At 26.3% G+C, this 9,909-nt stretch overlaps 1 pseudogene; it reads right to left on the bottom strand.

The window, feature by feature from the left end:
- Positions 1-1,562: 1,562 nt before the first annotated feature.
- On the bottom strand, positions 1,563-3,302 carry LOC126354498 (NADH-ubiquinone oxidoreductase chain 5-like; annotated as a pseudogene).
- Between the last annotated feature and the right edge of the window lie 6,607 nt (positions 3,303-9,909).

Raw genomic sequence — 9,909 nt, 5'->3', positions numbered from 1 at the left:
TTCCACTTAGTAGACTATAGACCTTGACCATTAACAGGAGCAATTGGAGCAATAGTCCTAGTATCAGGACTAGCAAAATGATTCAACCTATTTAATATTAACTTATTCATAATTGGATTTGGAATTACCCTACTAACTATAATTCAATGATGACGAGATGTAGTACGAGAAGGAACATATCAAGGATTACATACAGGATTTGTATCAATTGGATTACGATGAGGAATAATTTTATTTATTGCATCAGAGGTATTATTTTTCGTTTCTTTTTTTGAGCATTCTTTAGAAGAAGATTAGCACCAACAATTGAACTAGGAATACTATGACCTCCAATAGGAATTCAACCCTTTAACCCTATACAAATTCCATTACTTAATACAGCTATTCTTTTAGCATCAGGAGTAACAGTAACATGAGCACATCATAGTTTAATGGAATCTAATCATACTCAAGCACTACAAGGATTATTCTTCACAGTGTTATTAGGACTATACTTTACAATACTTCAAGCATATGAATATTGAGAAGCACCTTTTACCATTGCAGATGCAGTTTATGGATCAACATTCTTTGTTGCAACAGGATTCCATGGTTTACACGTAATTATTGGAACAATCTTTTTATCAACATGTCTACTTCGACACTCAATAAATCAATTTTCACCAAGACATCACTTTGGATTTGAAGCAGCAGCATGATACTGACACTTCGTAGACGTAGTATGATTATTCTTATATATCTCTATTTATTGATGAGGTAGATAATTGTTTCTCTAGTATAAATAGTACATTTGACTTCCAATCAGAAAGCTTGATATAAATCAAGAAAAACAATTCTAATTCTATCAACAAGAGTTTTCATTAGATTTATTATTCCAATAATTGTTATAATCCTGGCAACAACACTATCAAAAAAATTAATTAATGATCGAGAAAAAAGATCACCATTTGAATGTGGGTTTGATCCAAAAAGATCAGCACGAATACCATTCTCCATACGATTCTTCCTAATCGCAGTAATCTTTTTAATTTTTGATGTAGAAATTGCACTAATTCTACCAATTGTAATTATTTTTAAAACTTCAGACATTATAATCTGAACAGTATCAACAATATTTTTTATTCTAGTTCTATTAGGAGGACTATACCATGAATGAAACCAAGGAGCATTACAATGAGCAGAATAAAGGGTTGTAGTTAAATATAACATTTGGGTTGCATTCAAAAAGTATTGATATTATCAATCAACCTTAAATAGAATAAGAAGCGAAATATTGCAGTCAGTTTCGACCTGGAAGATTGGTATGTACTACCCTTATTCTTATTAATTGAAGCCAAAAAGAGGCGTATTACTGTTAATAATATAATTGAACTATAATAGTTCCAATTAAGGAAATGTAAAGCCAATATGAAAGCTGCTAACTTTTTATATTAGCGGTTAAACTCCGTTAACATTTCTAAAATTTATATAGTTTAAATAAAACATTACATTTTCACTGTAAAAATAATATATCTATATTTATAAATACTTAAAAGTAAAAATACTTCCTTAACATCTTCAGTGTCACGCTCTAATTATAAGCTATTTAAGTAAACGAAAAACAATATTACCAAAATAAATATTAAAAAAATAAAAGTTAAAAGATAAATCTTGAAATTAGAATCATATCAACCTTGAATATAACCAATTAAATAAATAAATAATCTATATAAACCTTGACCACCAAGTAATTCACCTCAACCATAATCAAATGACTTAGATGAATAATAACCTATTTTTAAAGGAATATATCTAATAAACTTAGTTGAAAGAAAAGGTATAAATCATATAGAACCAGCAAATCTAACAAAAGAAAGTATACTTAAAGAAAATAAATTATGAGAAAAATCAAAATTAGAAATAAGATAACCTAAATAAGCACCTAAAATAACAACTGTAATAGTTAAAAACTTTAAATAATAAGGTAAAGCAATCACATGAGGAATAGGAAAAATTAATCAAGATAAAAGACTACCACCAAAAACAGCAACAAACAATAGACCAATTATTCCAAATGAAATATAATAACCCTTATCATCAAAAGAAAATCTAGAATAAAAATTATTATCACCAGATATTGAATAATAAAACAAACGAAAAGAATAAGAAGCAGTTCAACCAGTAGAAAAAAAATAAAGAAAAAAAATTAAACAATTAATTCATCTTAAACAAACCATCTCAAGAATTAAATCCTTTGAATAAAATCCCGCTAAAAAAGGTATTCCACACAAAGATAAACTAGAAACATTAAAACAAACTGAAGTTAAAGGTATGAAATTAACAATTGATCCTATAAAACGAATATCCTGAGAATCCTTCAAATTATGAATTATTGAACCTGCACATATAAATAATAATGCCTTAAATAAAGCATGAGCCAATAAATGAAAAAATGCAAGCTTTGGATAACCTATAGCCAAAATTCTTATTATTAAACCAAGTTGTCTTAAAGTAGAAAGAGCAATAATCTTCTTTAAATCAAACTCAAAATTAGCGCCCAATCCAGCCATAAATATAGTTATACAACCAATTAAAAGTAAAAATCAACCACAATTATAAGTATCCAATATTGGTCTAAAACGAATTAATAAATAAACACCAGCAGTAACAAGAGTAGAAGAATGAACTAAAGCAGAAACAGGAGTAGGAGCTGCTATAGCAGCAGGAAGTCATGAAGAGAAAGGAATCTGAGCTCTCTTAGTTATAGCTGCTAAAACAATTAATATACTAATGAGCTTTATTTCAAAAGAATTAGAAATAAAATCATAATAATAAATATAATTTCAACCACCAAAATTTAACATTCATGCAATAGAAATTAAAATAGCAACATCACCAATACGATTAGAAAGTGCAGTTAATATACCAGCACTATAAGATTTTACATTTTGATAATAAATAACTAAACAATAAGAAACTAAACCTAAACCATCTCAACCTAATAAAATTCTAATTAAATTAGGACTAATAATTAAAAAACCTATAGAAAGAATAAATATTAAAACAATAATAATAAAACGATTTATATTCTTTTCACCAGATATATAATCCTCTCTATAAAAAATAACCAAAGAAGAAATATATATAACAAAAGATATAAAAATAAGAGATATTCAATCCAAAATTAAAGTTATAACAACTATAGAACCATTTAAATTGAAAAGCTCTCACTCAACAAAAACTCTATAATCAATTATTAAATAATAAATACCTAAAATAAAAATTATAGTTCTCGAAATAAACAAAGAAAAAAAACTCAAAGAACAAATAGAAAATAAATTCACAGCCTAAGATGAAACACTTCATATCATTGATTCCACAAAACAATATTTTTAATTAAAATACTTAAGCAAACTAAACAAAGAAATATTCATCCTTTAAACAGAGAATATTTAAAGGCAATCAATGTAAAAGTAAAAGATGATATTCACGAAAATAACCAAGAGAACAAGTATAAACACCAGAATTATAATTCCCATGCTGAGAATAAGAATATATATACAAAGTATAAACAGCTCTAAAAAAAGATAAAAAAATCAAAGCAAAGAATCTAAAAGAAGATCAAGATATAATTCTATTTAATAATCTAATTTCACCTACCAAATTTAAAGAAGGAGGAGCAGCCATATTTGATGATCTTAAAAGAAATCATCATAAAGCCATTCTTGGCATCAAATTAATTATACCCTTGATAATTAATAATCTTTGTCTACCTAAACGTTCATAAATAATATTAGATAAACAAAATAAACCAGAAGAACATAAACCATGACCAACCATTAGAGAAAGAGAACCTACACAACCCCATCAATTCATAGTCATCAATCCACCAATAACCATTCTTATATGAGCAACAGAAGAATATGCAATTAAAGACTTTAAATCAACCTGACGAAAACAAATAAATCTTACAATAACACCCCCAGATAAACCTAAAGACAATCAAAAATAATTAAACTTTAAACCCAAATAAGAAATAACCTTTATAACACGAAAAATACCATAACCACCTAACTTTAATAAAACACCACCAAGAATTATTCTACCTGAAATAGGGGCCTCTACATGAGCCTTAGGAAGTCATAAATGAACCAAAAACATAGGTATCTTAACTAAAAAAGCCAAAATTATAAATACATAAAACATAAAATAATAAGAACCAAAATCAACCAATAAAGGAAAATATAAAGTATTAGAAAAATCATAAACCTTAAATAAAACTAATAATAAAGGTAATCTAGCAACCAAAGTATAAAAAATTAAATAAACACCAGCCTGCAAACGCTCAGGTTGATAACCCCAACCCAAAATTAAAAGTAAAGTAGGAACTAATCTAGCCTCAAAAAAAATATAAAAAGAAAGAAGACTTAATCTAGCAAATGAACAATAAAGCATAATTATTAAAATCAAAACCATAAAAACAAAAAAAATTAGAATGATATGAACTTAAATAAACTGAACCTCTAGCAGTGATTATTAAAGAACAAATCCAAAAACTAAGTAAAATTAAACTAAAAGAAAAATAATCAATACCAAAATAATATCTAATTATATTCAAATCAGCATATGAATAAACACAAATTATAAAAACAAAACCCGACAGAAACATTAAAGAATGAACCAACCATCAACAATTATTTAATAAACAAAGAGGGATCAAAAAAATAGTTATAAATAAATACTTTAACATAAAGATAAACCAAAAGAATTAAAAAAATCATTACCATGAGAACGAATTATTGAAACTAAAATAGAAAGACCTATAGCACCCTCACTAACAGAAAAAACTAAAAAAATAACAGGAAAAAAATAATCATAATCAAACTCAATAAGAAAAACAATAACTAACATAAATAAAGAAAGAACAATATATTCTAATCTCAAAAGAACCATTAATAAATGTTTACGTTTAGAAGAAAAAACATAAACACCAGCAAAATAAATCAATAAAGAAGTAAAAATAGAGAATATAAACATTAGTTTTAATAGTTTAAAAAAAACGCCGGTCTTGTAAACCGAAAATAAGTCCAGCCCCCACTTTTAAAACTTCAGAGGTGGAAAAGCTTCCATCATCGGTCCCCAAAACCGGTATTTTAAATAAACTAACCCCTGAAATGATCAAAATAATAATTATATCATTATCAAATGTAATAAATATTAATTTTATTAAATTAAGACACCCAATATCAATAATGCTTTTTATTATCCTTCAAACCTTCCTAGTTGGATTAATAACAGGAACAATAATAGAAAGATATTGATTATCATATATTTTATTTTTAACATTTCTTGGTGGTATACTAGTATTATTTATTTACATTACAAGAATTGCATCAAACGAAATATTTCAGCCTAAATCAATCACTATAATTATTACATTAATAATGTGAGTATTTATCATATTAATATTAATTATTCTAGATATATCTATATTTATAGACTTTTTCAAAAACACCGAAACTATAAATATTGATAATTCAATCAATGATCAAGAAATAACAATATCTTTAGAAAAATTATATAATAGACCAACATTCATTATTACAATAATAATAATAATTTATTTATTTTTAGCACTACTAGCAGTTGTTAAAATCACCAATATTAATCAGGGACCTATTCGTAAAATAACATAATTACTAATGAATAAACCCTTACGATTAAGACATCCTTTAATTAAAATTATTAATAACTCTTTAATTGACTTACCTGCCGCAACAAATATTTCATTTTGATGAAATTTTGGATCCCTATTAGGGTTATGTTTGGTAATTCAAATCGTAACTGGACTATTTTTAGCTATACATTATACATCAAATATTGAAATAGCATTCAGTAGTGTAGTACACATCTGCCGAGACGTAAATAATGGTTGAATTATCCGAACCTTACACGCAAATGGAGCATCTATATTTTTTAATGTATTTACTTACATGTAGGACGGGGAATTTACTATGGATCTTATATATATATATACATACCTGAATAATTGGTACAGTGATTTTATTTTTAGTTATAGCAACTGCATTTATAGGATATGTCTTACCCTGAGGCCAAATATCTTTTTGAGGTACAACAGTAATTACTAATTTATTATCAGCAATCCCATACTTAGGAACAGATTTAGTCCAATGAGTATGAGGAGGATTCGCCGTTGATAATGCAACATTAAATCGATTCTTCACATTCCATTTTGTATTACCATTTATTATTGCTGCTATAGCAGCAATTCATTTATTTTTTCTTCACCAAACAGGATCTAATAATCCTCTTGGACTAAATGGAGATATTGAAAAAATTCCATTCCATCCATACTTTACCTTTAAGGATTCTATTACATTTGTAATAATAACATCATTATTAATTATACAATGTTTAATTAATCCTTACCTATTAGGAGATCCAGATAACTTTGTACCTGCCAACCCATTAGTAACACCAGTTCACATTCAACCAGAATGATATTTCCTATTTGCATATGCAATTCTACGATCTATCCCTAATAAGTTAGGAGGTGTTATTGCATTATTTTTATCAATTGGAATCTTAATAATTTTACCATTTTATAATAAAACACCATTCCGAGGCATTCAATTTTACCCTATTAATCAAATTTTATTCTGAATTATAGTAGTTGTTGTATGCTTACTAACGTGAATTGGTAAACGACCTGTTGAAGAACCTTATATTATAACAGGTCAAATCTTAACAATTATTTACTTCACATATTTCTTAATTAATGTCCATGTCGCAAACGCATGAGATAAATTAATTAAGGAATAAAGTTAATTAGCTTAGGAAAAGCATATGTTTTGAAAACATAAAATTAGAAGTTTAACTCTTCTATTAACTTTTCTCAAAAAATTTCACTAAACAAATGAGATAAATAAAATCTTTAAACCAACAAAGAAAATAAAAAAATTCAAAGATAAAGGTAAAAAACTTTTTCAAGCTAAGTACATTAATTTATCATAACGGAACCATGGTAATGTTCCACGAACCCAAATAAAACCAAAAGATATTATAGCAAGCTTAATAAAAAATATAAAAGAATTAAAATCACCGCCCAAAAAAATTAAAGCCAATAACATTCTTATGAAGACAATTCTAGTATATTCAGCTAAAAAAATTAAAGTAAAACCACCCGCACCATACTCAATATTAAATCCTGAAACTAACTCAGATTCCCCTTCAGCAAAATCAAAAGGAGTACGATTAGTTTCAGCTAAGCAAGAAGCAAAACAAGCTAAAGCTAAAGGAAAAGAAATAATAATAAATCAACAATAAAGCTGATAGTTTATAAAATCAAACATATTAAAACTACCAATTAAAATAATTAAAGACAATAAAATTAAAGCTAAACTAACTTCATAAGAAATTGTTTGAGCAACAGAACGAAGAGAACCTAATAATGAATAATTTGAATTAGAAGATCAACCAGCAATTATAACAGTATAAACACCTAATCTAGTACAACATAAAAAAAATAAAAATCCATAAGAAAAAGAACACATATAAGTTAAATAAGGAAAAATTACTCAAACGGCTAAAGAAATCATTAAATTAAAAACAGGGGAAAATAATAAAGTAGGTAATTAGATATAATAGGAATTGGCTGCTCCTTACAAATTAACTTAATAGCATCTCTAAATGGCTGAGGAATTCCAACAAAACCTACCTTATTTGGACCCTTTCGAATCTGAATATAACCTAAAACCTTACGCTCTAATAAAGTTAAAAAGGCAACACTAATTAAAACACAAATAACCAATAAAAGAAAATTCAAAATAAATATAAATAAATCATAAAGTATCAATACTATTTGTAGAAAAAATCTACATAAATGAATTCTAAATTCAACACATTAATCTGTCAAAATAGTAAATAAATTAATATTAATCAATATAACAAAAAATATTTTAACCATATGGTCCTTTCGTACTAATATGGATTAACAATCTTAGGATAGAAACCGACCTGGCTCACGCCGGTCTGAACTCAGATCATGTAAGAATTTAAAGGTCGAACAGACCTAATCATTGGGCTCCTGCACCCAAAATTTTTCTTAATCCAACATCGAGGTCGCAATCTGCTTTGTCGATATGAGCTCTCAAAAACAATTACGCTGTTATCCCTAAGGTAACTTAATCTTATGATCATAAATTATGGATCAAAATAACAAACATAAATAAATGATATAATAATGAAGAGTTTATCTATTCTTCATGTCACCCCAACAAAACATCATCATTAAATATAGAAAGACAAACAAAAAACTATATAAAAGTAAAATGTCAAGCTCTATAGGGTCTTCTCGTCCTAAAGAAGAATTTAAGCCTTTTGACTCAAAAGTTAAATTCAAAAATTTATTAAGAGACAGTTGATTTCTCGTCAAGCCATTCATTCCAGCCACTAATTAAGAGACTAATGATTATAAACCTTTGCATGGTCAAAATACCGCGGCTCTTTAAAAATACGCTCAGTGAGCAGGCCAGACCTCAAAATATAAACAAGAGGACATGTTTTTGATAAACAGGTGGAAATCAATTTTGCCTAGTTCCTTATAATAAGTTCACAAGGTAAAAATTTCATACAAATAAATATACTAATTCTATCATTATTACAAAAATTTTAAAATTAAATTAATAATCTTAATAAAAAACCTAAAATACTTATAAAACAAAATAAAAAATAATGAACTAAAACGTAATCTTAAAGATAGCTGGTTTAAAGCTTACTATTATATTTCTATAAAATAAATTATAGGTTATTAACTTCAAAGCTTATCCCTTAAAGAATAAATAAGTTAATATTTTTACTTAAAAAATTAAATAAAAACAAATAACTTTAAAAAATTAAATTTTTTCTTAAGAAACTAGATATCTTGGGAAACGATTAACATCTCATTTCTATAAATAATTTAATAATAATTATGATACATTAACTATAAATTATTTATAAATCAACCCAAATCGAGACAAGTAAAATAAATACTAAAATTTTGATAAACCCTGATACAAAAGGTACAATAAATAAAATCTACTTAAAAAATGTAAAATAATATTTCATAAAACACTTACATTACCAATAAACTATAATTTAAAAAATCAATTCTATAAAATATACTAAGACAAAAATACAATAAAATTATTTATATTAAATAATTGAATAAACAAAAAATAAATATAATAAAATAAATAATCAAGATATCCTGATTTGCACAGAAAAATTTTCAGTGTAAATGAAACACTTTACTAATAAGTTATATCTTGAAACTCTTCCTAGATACACTTTCCAGTACATCTACTATGTTACGACTTATCTCATCTAAATTGAAGCTACTTTAAAATAAAATAGAATAATCAATAATGAGAGCGACGGGCGATGTGTACACATCTCAGAGCCAATATCAGTTAAATTAAATAAATTAAATTACTATCAAATCCACCTTCATTAACAGTATTTCACTATCAAATCCGTTATAAACAAAAATCTATTGTAACCCACCTCCTCTGAACTATAAGCTGCACCTTGACCTGAAATATTTTATAATTATAAATCTTGAGAATTATAACTCTAAAAAGATTCTCTGATAACGGAGATATACAAACAAATAAATTAAGTAGAGTAAATCGTGTATTATCAATCATGGGGTAGGTTCCTCTGAATGGAATGAGATACCGCCAAATTCTTTGGGTTTAAAGACCTTAACTAATAGTACCCTGGTAAATATAATTAACATTTAAAATAATAGGGTATCTAATCCTAGTTTATTATTTAAATTTCACAGATTCATAAAAAGGGCCACAAATAAATTTTAACATTTCACCTTACAAATTTATATTTCAACCCTAATAATATAAACAACTG

This window comes from Schistocerca gregaria, chromosome 3 (genome assembly GCF_023897955.1).
Source record: "Schistocerca gregaria isolate iqSchGreg1 chromosome 3, iqSchGreg1.2, whole genome shotgun sequence".
Taxonomy (NCBI): domain Eukaryota; kingdom Metazoa; phylum Arthropoda; class Insecta; order Orthoptera; family Acrididae; genus Schistocerca; species Schistocerca gregaria.
Note: the sequence above shows the minus strand (reverse complement) of the source record. Positions and strands in the feature narration are given on the sequence as shown.